Source organism: Rattus norvegicus, chromosome 3, assembly GCF_021556685.1.
Source record: "Rattus norvegicus strain SHRSP/BbbUtx chromosome 3, alternate assembly SHRSP_T2T, whole genome shotgun sequence".
Lineage (NCBI taxonomy): Eukaryota > Metazoa > Chordata > Mammalia > Rodentia > Muridae > Rattus > Rattus norvegicus.
Genome location: NC_141536.1, coordinates 144,890,593 through 144,910,957, shown reverse-complemented (window position 1 = coordinate 144,910,957; position 20,365 = coordinate 144,890,593). Strand labels below are relative to the sequence as shown.

Sequence of the window (20,365 nt, the reverse complement as noted above, 5' to 3'; positions counted from 1 at the left end):
TGGGAACACACAGGCTGGAGAAGAGACCGCAAAGAAGTCAAGAATTAATGAGGTAGAAGGAGCTTAGGCTGGAGCAGCCACACAGGAAGCAAAGCGGGTAGACTGAAGAGTGGGATCCACAGAATTCACAGTGCACTGGGTGGGGTGGAGGAGGGGCAGCGAGGCCCCGCTCATCCAGGCTTCCCTTCACATCAGTGCAGTTGTTTCTAGCACCTAGGAAAAGCGTATCCATCACTGTCTCCCCCTGAGTATTCTGCCTCAGTCTCCCTATCTGTGACATAAATGTGGCTGGGCTTAGGCATCTCCAGGGGTCTTTCAAACATTAGAACTCTGTTTTGGTACAACTCCTTCATCGGCTTTTAAGCCCTTTTCCTTCTTTGAACTCCACCGCAAGCTCGGCTTGGCACACAATAGATGTGCAGTGTGGCGGGAAGGAAAGATGCGCCCTTGGCTCACACACTCGGAAGCCCGTGGAAGTCTCCCGTTTGCACATCATAAGGGACATAGCGATCAGGTGAACAGGAGGAAAACACAGTGGTTTATAGATGTGGGCCCTGGAGTGCTGTGGCAACTCACTTCCCTTCCTAATCTAGAATCCCATCCTCTCTGACAGATGGAGCTCTCGGTAGGATCATCTCCACTAATCCTCTGTTGGTTCTGGAGGCTGACACTGCACTGCATGCCTGCTCTAGAGTAGAGAACCCACACACAAACCAGCTTCCAGAACGCATGAAAATCCTGAGGGCCAGAGTGAACTCCTCCTCCTCTTCCTCTTCTTTCTTTTTTTTTAAAGATTTATTCATTTATTATATATAAATACACTGAAGCTGTCTTAAGACACACCAGAAAAGGGCATCGGATCTCATTACAGATGGTTGTGAGCCACCATGTGGTTGCTGGGATTTGAACTCAGGACCTCTGGAAGAGCAGTCAGTGCTCTTAACCACTGAGCCATCTCTCCAATCCCTCCCTCCTCTTTCTGAGATAGGGTCTCCCTATGTAGCCCTAGCTAACCTGACACTCACTGTGTAGACCAGGCTGGCCCTAAACTCACAGAGATCCACCTACCTCTCCCTCCCTAATATTAAGACTAAAGGTGTGCCCCACAACACAGAGAGAGCTTGGGCCTAGGTTCTTTTTTTTTTAATTAATTTATTGATTGATTGATTTATTTAATGTGCACTAATGTATGTCTGGGTGATGGGGTCAGATCCTGGAGTTACAGATAGTTGTGAGCCTCCATGTGGGTGCTGGGAATTGAACCCAGGTCCTCTGGAAGAACAACCTGCGCTCTTAACCACTGAGCCATCTGTCCAGACCCAGACCCAGGTTCTTAACTACTAGGATGTCTGTACAATATTTTATTGCTACTTTTTGGATAAAGAAAGTGAGGATGAGAGAGGTTCCCAATGACCTGCCAAAGAAGAGGGACTTGAGCACTCCTCCTTGATGAGGAAGTCTGTGGCCCCCTGTGCACCCAGATAGTAGATGATTACAGAGAAAGTCTAGGTTCAGGGCTGGAATAGGGAGCGGTGACATCACGTGGCTGTGGCTGTGTGTGCTGCACGGGCCCCAGAGTACCCACATGTGCAACTAACACCTTAACCTTCAGAGGAAAACAGAAGTCACTGGAAGAACAAAAGCCTCTTTCTTAGATGCCCTCTCTGGAGACAAGAGAGAAGCCACCGTCCTGCCAGGGGTGAGCAGAGGGCTGGATCTAGATAAACAGAAGCACCAACTGGCCACCATCTTGCTACGATCCCAACCTGGTCTTCCCACACCTCCACCCTCCCTTCCCTGCTTCCTTCCTCCTCTGGATCTCCAGCTCCAGGATGGACACAGCTACACTAAACAGCGTCAGGTCTCTCTCAGAGCCTGAAGAGAGAAGTAAACCTGTAGCCACAACATTCCAGAAGCAGAGGCAGGAAGATCACTGCAAGTTCAAGACCAGCCCGTTCTACAAAGCATGGTTTGGGACAGCCAAGGCTAATGAGAACTCTGGTTGTGGGGTGTAAGGGGAGACAGAGAGGACACTACCTGTGGAACACCACTATAGACTATATATAGCCTAGCCTCTAAGTATGTGCAACACACAAACGTGCACACAGATATGTGCATATATATACACACTAATAATACACAAAAAGACACTGTGGGTTGGGGATTTAGCTCAGTGGTAGAGCGCTTGCCTAGGAAGCGCAAGGCCCTGGGTTCGGTCCCCAGCTCTGAAAAAAAAAAAAAAAACCAAAAAAAAAAAAAAAAAGACACTGTGCTGGTTGGCTTTTTGTCGATGCGGTACAGCTAGGGTCATCTGGGAAGACGGAATGTCAGTTAAGGAACTGTCACCATCAGGCTGGCCTGTAGGCAAGTCTATGAGGCATTTTCTTGATTAATGATTGACGTGGGGAGGACCTAACCCACTAACCCACTGTGGGTATCCCAACCCTAGACAGGCAGTCTTGGGTTCTATAAGAAAGCAGGCTGAGCAAACCAGCAAGCAGCGCCCCTCCATGGTTTCTACTTCGGTTCCTGCCTCGAAGTTTCTGCCTCACAGCACTCACAGCTTCTCTCGGGGAAGGAATATGACCTGGGCTGTTTAAGCCAAGTAGACCCTTTCCTCCCCAGTTTTCTTTTGGTTATGGTGTTTATCATCACAATAGAAGGAAAAATCAAGATAACCTGTTACAGGAGATTAATAATATCAATTCTTACCTGCTCCTGTCTCCTATAACAGCCTCAAGGAAGGAGGCCCTCCTGACACTGGCCCCAACATCATGAAAAGAAGGATAGGAAGTCCTGCACTTGTCTATGTAGCTAGGACATTTTCCTTGGGAAGGCCTCTACTTCCTCATCTGGAAAATGGGGGTTTATCTTTGCCTGATCACTGTCATAATGGGGGATCCAAAGAGGTCCCCCAAAGGCAAGCCATTTATTGGGATATCACACAACTGCCCATCCCAGCTCCCATGGCTTCTCTCTGGTCCATTCCTCAGCCAGGCAAATGGTAAAAAAAACAAACAAACCGAGCAGTGGGTGTGTGGCAGTAGCAATATCCTCACACTGGCGACAGCAACCACTGCCAATCTGAATCTTGGTGCCAACTCTGCTGGACGACCCCTGGGATTATTTCTCCAGTGCCACCCGTTTCACTGAGCGATGACAGACCACGCTTCAGCAGAATAAAGTACCCGATGTCTCACGGTGCCGGTGGCATGGCCAAAAACGAGAAGCATTGTCACCCTGGAGGCTGTGAATTATCCAGGGTGGTATCCTTCAGGAAAGCGTTCCTCCAGGGTTGGGGTGTGAGGTAAGGAATGCCAGGCCTGCTCTGTCTCCTCGAATCTCCTCAAATCAGTGCCTCATAGTGTTATTGGAATGTGTCCAATTCAACACTGCCTATAACCACTCTGCCCATGGGCCACCTACACAACATGTAACAGATGTGCAGCTTTATCTTATGTGCGACTCGTAGCAGGAGGAGCAGGGGCTGTCTCTGACTCTGTTGCCTGCCTCTGGATCCCTTTCCCCTAACTGGACTGCCTGTCTAGCCTCCATAGGAGCAGAGACACCTAGTCCTATTGCAACTTGAAATGCCAAGGCCGGTTGATGTCCGTAGGAGGGCTCCCTTCTCTGAGGAGAAAGGTAGTGGGGTCGGGAGGGATGGACAGCAAGAAAGGAGGGAACCTTGACCAAGAAAACACCTCCATAAGATCAGGTTGCAGGCAAGCCTGTAGGACATTTCCTTAATTAGTGACTGATGGGGGAGGGACCAGCTCATTGTGGGTGGGTCCATCCCTGGGCTCTATAACTCATCCTGGGTTCTAGAAGAAAGCAGGCGGAGCAAGCCGAAAGGAGCAAGCCAGTAAGCGGCCCTCCTCCATGGTCTCTGTATCAGCCCCTGCATCAGGTTCCTGCCATGCTTCAGTTCCTGTCCTGACTTCCTGTGATGATGAACAGTGATGGGGAAGTGTGGGCTGAATAAACCCTTTCCTCCCCAAGCTGTTTTGGTTGTGGTGGTTCATCCCAGCAATGGATGCCCAAGACTAGAGAGACATTAAAAAAGATTAAATGTAACCTGTACATGAAATATAAAAAATTGTACAGGAAAGGATAAGGGGTTGGAGATTTAGCTCAGTGGTAGCGCTTGCCTAGGAAGCGCAAGGCCCTGGGTTCAGTCCCCAGCTCCGAAAAAAAGAACCAAAAAAAAAAAAAAAAAGAAAAGAAAGGATAAAGGGAATGGGGGATTATCTAATCCTTTGAACCCAATATGTAAATTTCAACCGGTAATCAATATATATGATTTAGATAACTTTCGTTCTTTTTTTTTCATGCTAAGCCTTCTAAATCTAGTGTATATTTTCAATACTGAGCTCTTAAAATTGAAAGACTGCATGCACCAATCTAACTTCCCAAATCTTCACTCAAGTTTGTCTACCAGGAAAGGGAGTGTTGGTTTAAATGTCCAGCTAGTAAATAAAATGAAATAGTTAACAGAATTTAAAACTCAGTTCCTTGGCCTCACCAGCCACACTTGGAATGCCCGGTAGCCACACGTGACAGGCTACAGTTGCAGGACCTCTATCTACAGCAGGTCCTTGGGGTGTAAGGCAGCGGCCTCGTTGGCTCTGGCCCACAGCTAAGCCTCAGGGGCACTGCTACACCAGAACAGAATGGTGTCCACTCATTTCACAACCCCTGCTGAGCCCAATATGAACAGCCACCTCTGGGGTCCATCGCATTCAATGTTGGAGATAGAAGGACCAGAGGTCCGAGGATAACAGTGTGGCTCAGAGAGTGGTCATCAGCTTTGACAGGGCCTGATGACCTAGCAGTTTGTGCTGAGTTGCACCTAACACTTGTCAGGGGCCTGCCCCAGGCTCTGCCTCTAGAGAAGAAATAAGTCTTTGCCCAATTCTCAAGGAGGCCTGCTTTTCCAGTGTAGGGTCGAGGAAGGGCCTGGAACAAGAAACCAGGTAAAGAGGCTAGAGGGGAAGGTGAGCTTAGAGAGGCACACTACACAGCTGCCTTCAGTGGAGTCCCTGTAGACTACAGGGCAGAGGATATAGGCCATTCTGACCTCTTCCTGGTCTCTCCTCACTGAAGCCAGCTCACTACACTGACTTCCTGCATTCTGGGTGGGTCCCCTGGGCTAGGAACTCTCAAATTCCCCAGCCTTCCCAAGAGTCTTTGGACTAGGACCAGGGTTCATACTTACCTCCCTGGGTCACCTCTGCTGGAGGCAGGGGGAAAGGTCCAAGTGGCAGGCTGGCCCTGGGAAGGAGGAGGTCCAGAGACAGACCTCACAGTAGGGAAAAGGTAGCAGGCACAGGCCAGAAAAAACCTAGGTGGCTCCACCCTTCTCCTGGGGAGCAAGGCCAGCACAGCCCCCTCCAGCCAGCCCAGAGGGGTGAAACTCAGCAGCCATTAGGTTTAACAATTAACTCTGGTTCTCAGTTCAGCAGAAGGTAAACCCAGCAAAAAATCCTACCCAGAGCTAAGAAGCCCTGGAAATTAGTCGGGCGGCTAAGAGAGGGAGGGGGCTGTCTCTGTTAGTATGGCTCTCTCCATGAAGTCAGAGGCAATGTCTGATGCACACTTGGTGGTTAATCGATAAGTTTTTTTAATAAGCAAATAAAGAGTAGAGGTCAAATGGAATAAAACAGCCCTGGTCGGGTGGGCAGACTGGCAGCAGGGGTAACGAACACTCTCTTGGGCTGGGTATCCCTTGACCCCTTTGATGTCACAAATCCTAGGACAGCTCCCACGGAGGACATGCCAGGAGCATGGTTTTGAAACCTTCAGTCCCAGTGGCCATTCCTGATCTAATCGTCCAGTCATGACCTTGGGAGTCCTGACTCCTTGTAAGTAGCAGAGGTGAGATCCCACCATGCACCAGGCAGGACAGGGCCAAGCCTGCACTGCTTGCTATAGTGGCTCTGCTGTTTTCCACAGCTCTGGCTGCTTGGCAATGACCTCCTCTCCTAAGGCCCACCCCTTGACTTCCCCCACATCTCAACGTGCCTCCAGCTCCCACCTAACCAGCCCTTTCTCCTTTTCCGGGAGGAAGGCCCAGAATGACGATGGCTCCAGCCCACACATCCCACTCACCTGGATCCCATACCCCTGGCAACAGATGGCTCCCAACCCAAAACCCATCAGCATTCCAGTTCTCCTTGGATTTCTGGCACCCGCCTCACCCTTCTCCCAACTCCTAACAGACCTAGATCCAATCCCCCCACAGGCTCAGGAGCCATTTCCCAAAAGGCTCTCAGCAGTGGGCCTCGGTTTCCCATCTGTCTAATGGGGCGTTAGAAGAGTAGACCTTTTCTCCTGCTGGTTCTCTGGTCTTTGGAGAGCCTGACATTGCTGGGGTCATCTTCCACTTTAAATTCAGGTGGAACAAGGGGTTCAAATCCTGATCTTGCCCAGGTATCCAGGCAGCTCTGCAAAGGCCTAGAACTGAAGACCACTTCAGGTCTTACAACCTGAGGGAGGAGCTAGGTACCACTTCTGCTAAGCAACCTTCCCTGGCTCATTACCAACTAAACCCCGCTTCCAGCCCTGCTTCCCAATCCCCTTCCTGCTCCCCCTGCTCTCAGCAGAGGCACGGAGAGCCGTCAGTCCTACAGAGTCCTGGCAAAATGAAGCTTGCCACTCTCCCTCCTCCAGAGGCCCGCCCCCACACACCCACAGAATCCGGGACTATATGTTTCCATTCTGTTCCTTCCTTCATATAAACATGGGAACCGCCCCGCCCCACCCCAGACCCCACCATCCCCACCCCCACGATGCACAGGAAGTGCCTGCCTCCAGACTCCTGCTACACCACCTCATGCCTTTCCAGCCTAGCGGCACCTCCGGTCACTGGTCACTACAGCCCACTGTTTCGCTTCTTCAGCCACATCTCTGCTAGACGCCAGCTCCTTGTGCTAGAGTCTCACGGCCCTACATGACCAAAGACCCCAAAGACCTCAGATCTTCTGTAAAGACTTCAATCTCTTTCACTCTAGCCATGAGAAAATCCTTTATTTGCTGAAGCAGTAAAGGCAATAATCACTCATTTAAAAAGCATGGAGTATATCCGTGTGTATATTGGGCATTTATTCTCTGCCGTGCTTTCCAGGCACTGCACATGGAGCTTCAGTTGTATCTCCACGCCCCCATTTCTACTTCTTTGTGTTGGGTTTGTTTTGCTTGTGTGTGTGTGTGTGTGTGTGTGTGTGTGTGTGTGTGTGTGTGTGTGTCTGTGTAGGGGGGATGATATAAGATTTCTATATGGTCCATGTTGGCTTCAAATGCACAATCCTCCTGCCTCAGTAGGACAAGTGCTGGAATTACAGGTGTGTACCCACTCCCACACCCAGCCTGATCCCTTTGTTTTAACCTGAGAAAACCTGAGCCGACGCAGAGAGTGGAAATGATTTATCCAAAGTCACACAGCCTGAAAATGGAGGCAATCAGGAGTGGAATTTAAGTCCCTAGCTGCTGCCCTGCTTGGCCTCTCTCCAACCCACAAATAAAGGAGGAGCTATGTGAGAAGTCCTGGCCAGCCAGTGACTGATGTGGGCCACAGGGGTTTCAAAGAAACCGGCCCAGCTCAAGGCTGCAGGCAGCTCTCTCTACCAATAAAACCTCTAGGTCTGGATTAAGCACCTGCTCTGTAAACAGCCCTGTGCAGGGGCCTGGGGACATGAGACTCCTCAGTAGTAAAAGAGACCTGACACCTCTCAGATAAAGCTAAGACCCAGCAGAACTTGGCCTAGAAGGGAATAGATACGGCTCTGTGGGAACGTAGAGGAGGTAAAGAAAACCTCACTGTGAGGTGGAGGAGGGCCTGGGAGGGCTTTATGGGCCAGAGGTTGGCATGGAAACAGAGCCCTGAAAAAGACGTACGGAACTTTGACAGGCAAGGCTGGCATTCTTGGCAGGAAGAAACAGAGGAGCGAGGGCAAAGAAGAACACGGGTGAGCACTGGGCGTGCCCCGAGAGCCTCCGGAAAGGAGTTCTACTCACCCTCCACTTGGCACGAGTCCAGGTATCCAGGGAGCCCTGCAGAGAAACCACCTTGAACTTGCCCAGACCCACAGGCACCTGCCGCACTTCTGGTGAGTGGGCATGGGTGAGGGAGACTGAGTGGGGACCTGCCCGCCCAGACATGTGGTTTGACACGTGGGAGGGGACGGGAGGAACCTGGATCCTGGCTCTGTCCATTCTCAGGAGACAGTGATGCTGAGGACAGGTCAGGGCAGGTGACACAGAGGCCCAAAAGGAGAAGAGCAGAGCCCACAGACTGAGCAGCAGGAGACATGACTTACAGAAGCACAGATCAAAGCTGCATGGACAGTTGCTATTATCCTGCTCAGCCCCCACTTTACATGGGAAAACTGAGGTTCAGAGAGAGGAGGGGACTGACCCACAGTCAGTTGGCACCTTCATGGCAAAACTAGCCAGCAGAGTACCAAGACACTAGGCAGAAACAGTCTCTCTACATGGCCCCGCCATTCGCTCCCTGATGACCCCTCTCTAGACCTTATTTTTAGTGCTATAACAATCCTGAAGCTAAGGCACAGTGGCTCCACCTGTTATCCTAGCAGCTGAGAGGCTGAGGCAGGAGAAATGCCGCAAGTTCCAGGTCAACATATAGTATGTATGAGTACACTGCAGCTGTCTTCAGACACACCAGAAGAGGGCATCAGATCTCATTACAGATGGTTGTGGTTGCTGGGAATTGAACTCAGGACCTCAGGAAGAGCAGTCGGGGCTCTTAACCACTGAGCCATCTCTCCAGCCCTAATCAGGAAATCCTTAAACGTAAGTCCCCACGCCCCTTCTGCAGACAACTAACTGATTTGCAGACAGTGAGTTGCTTAAACTAGAAGACTCAACCTCTATGAGATGTTAAGGTTGGTAGTGGTAAGATAACTAGGAAAAAAACAAAGGAAGCCAGGTGTGACAGCTCATGCTTTTAATCCCAGCACTCAGAGGACAGAGGCAGGAGGATCTCTGTGAGTCTGACGCCAGTCTATGTAGCAAGTTCCAGAACAGCCAAGGCCACACAATGAGACATTCTCTCAGAAATAAATAGATAGATAAGTTAAAGATGAAATCAAAGGACCTTCAAACCTGTCCTGTCACTTTCCTCTGATGTCATATCTCTCCCAAAGTTGGGCGGGCTGCTGCCCAGAACAAGGCGTCAGGTGTGGCCAGCCCTGGGTCCTGAAGCCCCTGACACTGTGGCAAAGCACAGGCTTGGAGTCTCTGCTCTTAGAATTTGAACAAACATATGCAACTCTGTGGCCCTAAATGTTCTAAGCGCCCCAAGAAAGACTCAAAGGGACCTGTGGGCTTTGACCTAATCAAGACTTAAACCCCAGCTGTGCCTCTTGCTGACTGAGCCCTGGGTAGGCCCTGGGCCTGTTATTTAGCTTCCTCTGATGTGACAGGGATTATAGTCTGTGTCCCTGGGTAGTGGCAAGAATGAAGAGACTGAAGTCCCCAGAAGCGCTTAGCACAGCACCTGGTGTGACGGAGAAGCCAATGTGACCGTAAGTGACAGCAGAGATTTCTAAGTCACCCCAGTGAGCCTGTGACAACCCCAGCCTTCTAATTCTAGGTAGCCCCAAGTCAGTCACCTGAAGTGGCTCTGCAGACTTTATCTTTAGACCTTTAATCTCAAGAGAAGGAGAGGGAGAATGGAGGGAGCGAGAGAAAACCCAGAGGAAGAAGGAAGAGGGAAGAATGAGGTGGGGCAGCTTGGGGCAAAGATGACTTAACTGGAAACTGCCAACCCTCCCCTCAACCCCTTTCCCAAGCCTATCAAGGCCTGCAGGGGAGCACCAGCCTGTTAATGGGGTAGTGGAGCCGTAGGTGCCTGCAAGTCCCGGTTCCCACACTGTGCAGAAGCCTCCTCCCCTTCCTTCCGCTGGAGCCCATAGACAGTTACCACCAGGCTGGCAACAAAAAACCTACCAGGTCAGTCAGACAGATACTGTTTGCTCACTCGGACCCAAGGGGCCTCTTTCTTTTCTGTTTAAATGTTTATGTATGAGTGTATGCCTGCCATGTGCGTGCCTGCCATGTGCATGCCCGGTGACCCAGGAAGCCAGAAGAGGGTATTGGATCTCAGAACTGGAGTTAGAGGTAGAAATGAAGCCACCGTGTGGGTGCTCTGCAAGTCCACTCTTACCACTGAGCCACCTCTTCAGACCTCGAGGCCTCCCAGCTGGATCCCCACCTCTGTCTAAGGCAGAGCTCTCCTCAGGCACCTACGTCCCCTTAATCCTGCTTCTGGAATGGAAACTGCAACTGGGGAAATCGCACTGTTCGGAAGCCACAGATAAGGTATTGCAATTGCGAAGGACAGCTTCAGGATGTCACATCTGTCTTAGTCTAAGTCTCCCTTCCCGGACTCACAAAGTCAGCCAGAGGATTCGTGTCCGTGGTTTCCACAGTTCTGAGCCTGATATTAACACTTCATGCAAAGCCTCTACCTCAGGGAGAAGGAGAGGCCCTCCCTGGGAGAAGAGTGGGCTGGGCTCTGTTGAGGTGCAACGGATGTGGCAATGGCCAAGGATTATTATGATGATGAAGGTTATAATTAAAAAAAAAAATCACAGCAACAAACCCTTAAGCAATTCACAAAAGGCGTCCTCACCATCTCCTGGGATTTGAAAGCTGGCAGGATTGGTCTAGATTCTAGACCAATTCTAGACTCCAGAAGATGATTCTTCACGTCTGAAAATGTAGCAAGGTTAAGTCACTTAGCTACTCGGTGCAGGGGAGCCCCAGAGGGAGTAATAATTGAGTCCCGTGTACCACCTCAATGAATGTGCGTGTAACTTCATCCCGACCAGGGTTCGCTGTACCACTGTCTCGGTTTCATAGAGGAAAGAACTAAGACTGGGAAAAGGTAACTAACCCACCCTAAGGCTCAGGGCCACTCCATTCAGAGCCTAAATTTGGAGCTGAGCTTAAAGACTCTCAGACCTATGCTATACTCTTTCCTATCTCCTGTGGGTTGAGTAGTGAGTGACACCCACCCCTTTCCCATCTCAACTAAGCAGAACCTCAGAATATGGCCTTATTTGGAAATAGGGTCTTTGCAGATGCGAATAGTTAAATTAAAATGAGGACACAGAAGATTAAGACAGGTCCTAAACCTTAAAAGAAAGGAACCACAAAGACAGGGAGAAAGTCACTTGACACACAGGGAGAAAGTCAGACGGTGACAGGAACAGACCAGTCAAGGCCACCACTGCTGTCCTCCTCCAGAAGCCAGAAGGGACCAGGGAGCACACTTCTGGAAGCATTGGATACCACTTGGCTGAGAGTGGATGTTAGGATTGCAGAACTGAGAGAGTGTAGGTCTGCAGCTGTGAGCTCCCTGGACTGTGGCCTCAGGAAGGAAGGCAACACACTTCAGGAAGGCAACCCTTTAGCAGACCCAGAATCAAGCATTCGTGGAGCTAAGAGGGTCTCAAAGCCCATGAGAGAGAGGTCAGTCCATTCTCTGGGTCACTTGACTTTTGGACACACACACACACACACACACACACACACACACACAGAGAGAGAGAGAGAGACAGAGACAGAGACAGAGAGAGAGACAGACAGAGAGACAGAGAGAGACAGAGAGACAGAGAGAGACAGACAGACAGACACAGAGAGACAGAGAGAGAGAGAGACAGACAGACAGACAGACAGAGACAGAGAGACAGAGACAGAGAGAGAGACAGAGAGAGAGAGGCAGACAGGTAGACAGAAAGCTAGAGAGCTGACAACTTCCACTGAGTTTGATCAAGCCCAGCCCTACCTGTCTAGTTCCACAACCCTCCCTCTCTACCTTAAGTCAGGAGCTCCCACCACCAGGAGAGTGGTTTTTGAAATGCAAATCCAATCTTACCCCCGGCCAGTTTAATTCTCTTCCCTAGTCTCCAGCTAGACTAGGTCAAGCTCTTCCACAGCTGTGGAGGCTCTCTGCCACTTCCAGTTCTTTAGCCACTCACTCTGCCTCTCCCACCCTCCAGCTTTTACTTCAGCCACACGGAACTCTTTGGGATAATAAGCCACATTGGCCTGGCACATACTGGTCCAACAAGACCATATATATCAAACCCAAACGCCGGTCTTTTCCTTCCCCGTGAAGCTTTTCTTCCCTGAGCAACCGCACCTCCCCACCTTGTGTTTCATCATCACGGTGCTAAGGCATCCTTACAGATAGACTGCCATCCCCGGGTGGGCTGTGAACCTTGTTGTACTCATTTCTCTGTCTGCAGGCCCAGGGCCCAACACAAAGGCATTCAAGCAGGCTGAACGGAACTGTGCAGTAGCCACAGGAATAACAACAGCTAACATTTACCAAATGTTTACTCCAGGCCCACATTGTGCAGACTGCTCCATATACGGGGTCTCATTTAACTCTCAAATCAACCCTGGGAAGCCGAGACTCGTCTTGGTTCATTTTACAGGTAAAGAGATATGACATAGGAAGAAATGGAGTCACTCTCTCAGCTACGCCCGACGGGCTTCAGTGCCAGGAACCATCTGATTCAGTAATCAACTATGACTTGGAAACATTAAACGTATGATCCCAGAAAAACACAATCCCTACAGTTTAAGTTGGAGAGTGTTCTGAGTAGCATGGTGAAGCCCTCTTTTTTCCTGCTTGGTTCTGTTTAAAACATGAATCATTCCTTGTCCCGCACCATCTGCCCTGTATCTGCTGCCTACCAGTCAGTCAGTCAATAGGCACCTCGGTTAGCAGGCCGACTGTGGCACTGGGATCTTCACTCACATGCCCAACCCTTACTCTACACAGTAGCAGCGTTCCCAATGCATGCTAATTAGTGACATAAGCAATGTGGGTACACCAGAGAAGTCACAAAGCGCTCCCTCGAAGTGAAAAGATAAAAGTTCTCAACTCAATGTGAAAACAACATGGTACGCATATGGTTAGTACTCTTCACTTTTAGACTCCCATAGGGAGTCTTGGACTAGATCCTCACTGGCCAGGAGGAACTGCCATGCTGACAGCATTCACCCCAACACCTCATGCAAAAGAGGAAAGCGAGGTGTACAGTCACACCCCAGACCTTTAGATTCCTCACTCATCCTCGGCCCAGACGCATGGGATCGTATTCCAGGAGGCCTCAGAGCACAAGCAAGGCTATGTCTCCCACAAGCTTTCCCCTGCCTTCCCCAGGCAGAGCCATAGCAGCTGGGGGAGTGGGGGGGGGGGGCACACAGTGAGAGCCAAGTCTGCAGTCAAGAGACTGGAGTGAAAAAGGTGGCCTTCCTAGAACCGCCCCCCCCCCCAGGTCCTGCTTGGATTGGTAAACCATCAAAGCTTCAGGAGAAACTTAAGAAAGGGCATCGCTTAGCGTCATGTCCTAACCTAAATGTATTTACGTTTTTTTAACGTACATTGGTGCTTTGCCTGCATGTGTGAGGGTGTCCGATCCCATGGAACAGGAGCTGAGTTTCAGACAGTTGTGAGCTTCAGACAGTTGTGAGCTGCCGTGTGGGTGCCGGGAGCTGAACCCGGGTCCTCTGGAAGAGCAGCCGGTGCCATTGACCTCTGAGCCATCTCTCCAGCCCCTTGTCTCGTACTTTAGACTTTAATTCATGTGACAGGCTTATAGAACACGAATCGAAAGCCAGAAACTCCGAGACACTAGAATGATGAACAAGCAAGTCCCCGCCCAGGTGGCACTTACAGCCGAGCTGAGGGAGACAATCAGGCAACTAAAAGTTCAAGTGTAATTACACACGCTTCCAAACCCTGGGAGAGCTGCGAGCTCTGAAAATGTATAAGGGGAGATACTCACCCAACCTAGGGAGTTGGCCAAGCCCTGCGCCCTCCCCCAAAAGACACCATCAAGTGGGAGTCTGAGGAAACCGGGGAATGATTTGCTAAACAGAGGGGCCTGAAGACACAAAAGTCCCAGAGTCAAGTGTGCAAGGGCTGGCTCATACCTGCCTTCCTGTCAATCAAGGTAAGGGTTGAAGAAAATGAACTTAGGGAGTAAGCTACAGGGTACGATTCTGCTTCGGTCAGCAAAGAAGTTATCTAAGACCACAAGGAAGACCTGGGACTTGAAGCCACAACCCCTAGCTACTAAGGAAGGCTCTGGGGCTACTTCAGGTACATGTATGGCAGGCTGCAAGGAAGAAGGAATATCCCCTCGTTTCAACCTAGAAGTTCCTGGCTTCTCTAGAAGGTGGTAGAACAGGTCAGAATAATTTGCATTCGTTACAACTGCTAAACCCCATCCCCAGATTTTTGCATCGTGTATGTCTACCAGGAGGCTCCAAATTTGCATTTCTAATAAACTGGTAACCTCACTGCAGATAGTAAGCTGCCCACACTGGGAACTGGTGCTCTTGGTGCTAGTGAGGAAAGTAGGGGGTAAAGCCAGAATCTTTGGGGGGCAAGAAAGCTCAATTCCTGGCTAGCAAGGCATCTCAGTGGGTAAAGGCATTTCCTACAAGCCTGATGACCTGAGTTCAATCCCTGACTTGCAAGTCACCCGCTGATGTTCACGTACATATTGAATATAACATTTTTAAAAAGAGCAGTGAATTCCTAAATCTTGGCAATAAGACAAGTCTAGAACTCTGAGCCAAAAAAAGTCCAGCCTCAGAGACCACACTGGGCTCCCTAGACACCCAAACAGAGAAACTGAGGCATGGGAAGGCCAGGGTCTTGACGAGAAGGGCAGCTAAATAAAAGTAGACACAAAGGGGGTTGGCTGCTGTCAAAAGGACACTGACCCCTGGACCAGAGTTCAGTGCCTGCGCTGCCAGCCAGGGCAGTGGCTCTCTTGAGATGTGTGTTCAGGGAGAGAGATGAGAAGCCCAGCTTCCCCTGCCTCCACTGCCTCTGGCAGGAAAGCAGCTGGAGAGTTGTGGAAATCTGCCGTTGGGGGCTCCCTCCCGTTTGTGCACCATCCACTCGCCTCCCTTCTACACCCCCTGCTCTCTCTCCCTTTCCACTCCAAGGCCTGCACACTTATCCCTGTGCATGAGCCAAGCAGCAAGGAGGGAAGTTAGAGGGAAGAACCAGGAGAAGGCTGGAGCTCGAACGTCCTCTTTCCTTCCCTCTGTGAGATTCTGTTTCTCTAGATCCTTGTCAAACCCAGTCTACCTACACGTCAGTACCAGTGTCTGAACCGGGCAGACAGTGACTAAATCCCCAAACTTCCTTGTAATCTTGTTTTTCCAATACGGGGGGTGGGGGGGGAGGCTTTCTATTCTGCTCCATTTAGCAGCAAAATGGCACTTCTCTTACTGTCCCACCTCCAGGTCACCAAATACACAAACAGCTACACACACACATAAAAACAGATATACCAGAAACAGATGCACATATAGATCCGGAGATACCTTATCACTCTTCATCAGTAAACTGTACATATGCACCTAAAAATGCACAAGAAATATACAGGGAGAATGCACACATACACCCAGATTAGACGTACATGCCGTGCCCAGTACATGGGGGAAGAGATACAGAAACTCATCTCTCTCAAAGTATGGAGACCTTCTGAGAGGGGATTCCTTGGAGCCGGGCGCTGGCCATTTAAGATAGTGATCAGTCTAACTAGTCTTTTTAGAGTACCTAGGCGACTGCCCTTCCCAGTGTCCAGGGTGAGAGAGGGAGGGTACCTAACCAGGCTGGGCTGCAACTGGCCAGGGTGATGGTCTTTACACGAACAAGGAAACATATCTCAGAAACCGCTGGGTTACTAGCTGAGGGGCCGCTGTTGCTACTACCCACACCCTACACCCATGCCTGCACACACCCACCCTCTTCACACCTAATCACCTACTCCACCCCTCCCCACACAAACACACACCCGGGATTTGAGCAGGCCACGCCCTCCGCTTCAGCTCAGCCGGGAGCCAAGCTCCGCTGTCAGTAGGGCTCTTCCATACCCCGGGTGTGGCTGCCCACCTGCCAGCAGGGAGTCTCCACTCAGCTAAGACGCCCCCGCCGCCGCTGCTACCCACTTCCTAGGCCAGTGCCGGGCTCCGGGCGACGCCAGCGCCTCGGCCGCCGCCCCCACCCCCTTCCTCCCGGCAGTGCGGAGACAAAGCCGAGCACACGCACACAGGGGCTACGCGGGTGCACACCCGCCCTCACACGCACACACACACACACGGGGAGTCACACTGGCGTGCACACAGTGAAACACACACACACACGCACACACACGCACACTCACACACACCCGCCATAGGCTTCAGCCACTAGCTAAGCCATCAGTACGGGCACACTCCCTCATCCAGATGTACACCCAGTTACACATTGGGACACACCCTCTCCAGGCACATCCGCGGACAAGCAAACACAGACACACAGACCCTCACTCAGATTAGCACACCACCCAGCCCCTTACCCAGATGCACACGCACGTACACGCCAAACATCCACTCGCACCGATCCACAGACACACGCGCGTTCACATTCAACTCACACCGGGAGACGTGGACCCCGACCCACGTACCCGCTAAGACACGAATTGTAGCTCCGGCTCCGGCCACGCACGTCCTCCAGCACGCGAGGCTCGGGACGTAGCGACAGCCTGCGCGGTCTCCGCGCCCTGCTAACCTGGCGGCGGCGGCGGCGGCGCGGCTTCCGGGAGCCGTCCGTCTGTCTGTCTCTCGGTGCTCTCGTCCAGTGGCCGCCCGAGCGGTCTTCAAGACGCTCAGGAGCTGCGCAGAAATGCCCCGCTCGCTCGCACGCTCGCTCGCTCGCTCGCGCTCCTTCGTTTCCTCCCACGGCGCTCAGCCCCCTCCCCGCCCGCTCCGCACACCCCCTCTCCCCCTCTGCCCCGCCCCGGCGGCTCCCTGGGAGGAGGCGGCGGCGATCCCGGCCAGGCAGCGTCCGAAGGGTGTGCGAGCAGCGAGCGCGACCCACTGGCCCTAAGAACTGAGCTGCCCAGGAGCAGGCGCGTCCGGTCCCAGGGAGGGGGACTCGGAGGGGTGTGCGCCCCGCGAGTCCGCGCCTTTCCCTTCCCCACGTGGGCCAGACGCTCACCTGAGCCTCGGCAGAGCTCAGAGGCCGGGTCGAGCAGCGAAACCACGAACACGAGACTCTACACAGAGCTTTCTCTCCCTCCAGGTCCCAGCCCCATGGGCTTGGCCCTCCTCCACCTCCTAGAGCGTCGCCACCGCCACCAAGCCCGCTTTACCTCGCCTTTGACCGAAAGCTTGGCGTTCAGACCCGTAGCCTGGGCTAACGTGAGGGGACCAGCAGCACCACTGGCCTCTTCTCCCTCTGGCAGGGACCTGGCCGACGCCCACCACCCTTCAGCCGCTCTCCTATTGTTCGGGCGGCCTAAGCTGCGAAGCTGCGAAGGGCCATGCAGTTCTTTCCAACCAGTCTCAGGTGGCAGTCCTTTTGCGGTCTCTGGGAGCTCAGCAAGGGCCGAGCCCCTGGTCCCAAGACCCTGGGGCCCATAGGCTCAAGCTTGCTCAAAGTCAAGCTCTTCTCTGAATTAGGATTATAGCTGCCCTGGACCTTATCGGGCTCCTGCCCGAAGGTACTGTTTTGAACACACACACAAAGCTAAGCATAGGGAAGGGACAAACTAAGCCAAACAGTGAACCTAGAATTGCTTCCGTAGAAGGTAGGGCGTCTATGGGGTTAGCGTATAGTTGACAAAACAGAGCTTGGGTTCCCAGAGCAAGGGCCAGACCTCAGAAGGCCAGGAATGTCAAGCTTCCTTTGTTAGACTTTGAAGGGAAGAAAAGGAGAAAGAAGTTAATGTAGGAACTTAGAGGGTTTTATTAGAGGTCAAGACCCAGGTAACAGCACTGGCAAATGACTCCTAAATGTAACACCCTCACCTCCCGTGACCTTACCTTATCTTAAGTGGTAGCTGAGATCCACCTTGGTCTGCCCCAGGTAGCACAGAATCAAAGGCTAGGCCAGCAATTCTGGTTCTTCACTGAGGTCCCATCCCCTCCTCCCCATCCCCTCTGTTCCAGTACAGGATGCTAAAAGCAGATTGGAATCAAACCGCTGAATAGATAAATCCAGAAGGGGAGGCCTGGTGTGGACCTCCAGGGACGTTGATAAACTAAGGAAACCAAGGCCCTAAGACATGACTCACCCAGTTTTCTTCCACAGCACGGAGGAAATACTCATATGCCTCACTTCGTCTCCACAGTTGCACCAGAGGGTGGACGTTAGCACAAAGTCACTAAGGAGCTTGCAAAATGGCAGAGGCCGGATCCTGGAAGCTGATTTTGAATGCCCATATTTAACCATCAGGCCAGCCCTGTATGTAAAGTGACAATAATTGGCCTCCTAGAGTCAGAACCCACCATGACAGGACTCTATTTATGGGTGTTTTCTGCCTCCATGTAGTTTCCTGGGTCCAAGCACAGACCCTGATTCAGAGACCTAATTTATTAAATATCTACCTCATGGCATGGGTGTGGTTCCGATGCCCTCTGCTCTGGGGCGAGGGATTGTTACCAGTGGTTTTTGATGAAGCTGAGGAAATATGGACTACTAATCAGATCTGCTGCTGTCAGGAGGAGAGAGAGACAGGCAGACAGAGAGAGGGAGAGAGAGAGAGAGAGAGAGAGAGAGAGAGAGAGAGAGAGAGAGAGGAAGACAGAACACTGTGGAAACCAGAATAACTCTCCAGATGATCTCAACAGGCTTGGAGATTGAGCTGGAAGGTACAGAAGGAGCCGCCATGAGGAATAAGTGTAAGGTATGGTTCTGAGGCCCACAGCAGAGGCCTGAGAGACATTGCTCTGCTCACGATGTCTGCAACCGCCGGCTACCTGTGGCTACTGAGCAGTTAGGATGTGACTGGTACACTGAGGAACTTTACACCTAATTTTACAGACTTTACACTTAACAGTCACATGGGGGCTGGCAACAAGGGAGAGTGTCTCCAGGAGATTATCATGCTCCAAACATGCTATGGAAGAATCTAGATTAGGTGTCCGTGAAAATCATTTCAAGATTTTTACCTGACCTTGAGCTCACTAAAGCAATGGGGGCGGGGCAAGATTGTGACTACATTCTATCAACCAAAACTGGAGGTAAAAGCAGCCTCTCCTGTTGCCCTAGGGAAATCCCAGCTAGACAACAGGACTCAACTCTAGGCCCCATGTCTGAGAGAGACACTCACGCTGAGGCATGTATGAAGGAGGGGACCAGAATGCTGAGGACCTGGACATCACATGATATGATACATAAGTAGCCTGGAGAAGGGTGTGGTGGCTTTCTCCAGCCATCTGCGGGCTGCCACCGAAAAGGAGATGTGATCAGTTCCCTATTATGCATTTATGTCTACTAAGCAAGACAAAATCATCTGCGTGCATGAACCCTTAGGTCTCCTCTGAAGAAAGGATCCATGTGGAACAGATCTGCTGGTTCCCTTCAGCCCTAGTCCACCCAAGACCTGGCTCATATGAAATATTGATTACAAATTTTATAGTTGAATGAATTTGGAGGACTTACATTTAGCTCCAGTGGGGTAGACATCCAGGAGGACGAATCCATAAAGAACTCTCTAGAGCTGGGGATGTAGTTCAGTGGGTAAAATACTTGTTTTGTATGGAGGGAAGCTGTGAGCTCCATTCTCCACCACTGAGAAAAGAGAAAGAAAAACAAATACACAAAAACCTTCCCTAATGCTTAGAGCTGCCCCAAATCAGAAGAGCTCACTTTGGCCAACTTCCTGTCGATAACTCAAAGAGAGACCACATCTTCAGTGAGAGGCACAACCGGGAACCAGGTGACAAGCCCTCAAGGTGACAACAAGCCAGTTCTAATAGGAGGGGAAAGACAAGATCAAGGCCGTGCTACTAGACCATCATGTGGTGGTCTGTGCTGCCCTGGACAGACCACAGCTGGATCACAGGACTCACCTCTATAGGATCTACACATTCTGATGGGGACACTATCACGCTGGAACAAGGTCATAAGGAGAGACCAGAGTCAGGTGGGATTGGTCTGAAGACTGCTGTGGTTCATGGAATCTGAGAATAGAAACCCAAGGACTTGAAAGGAGACCTGGGCTAGAAGTTAGGACCCCTGGGTTCTAATCCTGCCCCTGCCATTAGTTTATGGCTTGCCTGTGGTGACTGCCTTCTTTCAGATTTCAGTATTTCCATGAGTTGGCATGCAGAGTGATCTCCAATCCTCTCCTAACTCTGGCTCCTTTGCGTGGGAGACAGAATGGAAGAGTCCTTAGTATGTAAGAGAAAGCATGTACAACTTTCAAAGCAACAGTGTCATTTGTCTCCCGGCTTACTGTTCTTATCATTACTTCATAGGCAGAAATAAAATTTGGTGATTTAGTGGGGAGGCCAGAGAAGAGAAGAGGCGCTGACA

The 20,365-nt window shown here is 51.2% G+C and overlaps 1 protein-coding gene across 16 annotated transcripts in view; it reads right to left on the bottom strand.

Moving 5' to 3' along the window:
• The window catches only part of Epb41l1 (erythrocyte membrane protein band 4.1-like 1), a 123,070-nt gene extending 106,280 nt beyond the window's left edge, over positions 1 to 16,790 (bottom strand). For all 16 annotated transcript variants that reach the window (XM_087654064.1, XM_087654063.1, XM_087654080.1 and 13 more), the window contains exon 1: positions 16,509 to 16,790. The gene's annotated coding sequence lies outside the window, so the exon portion shown is untranslated. The remainder of the gene's footprint in view (positions 1 to 16,508) is intronic.
• Positions 16,791 to 20,365: the final 3,575 nt, after the last annotated feature.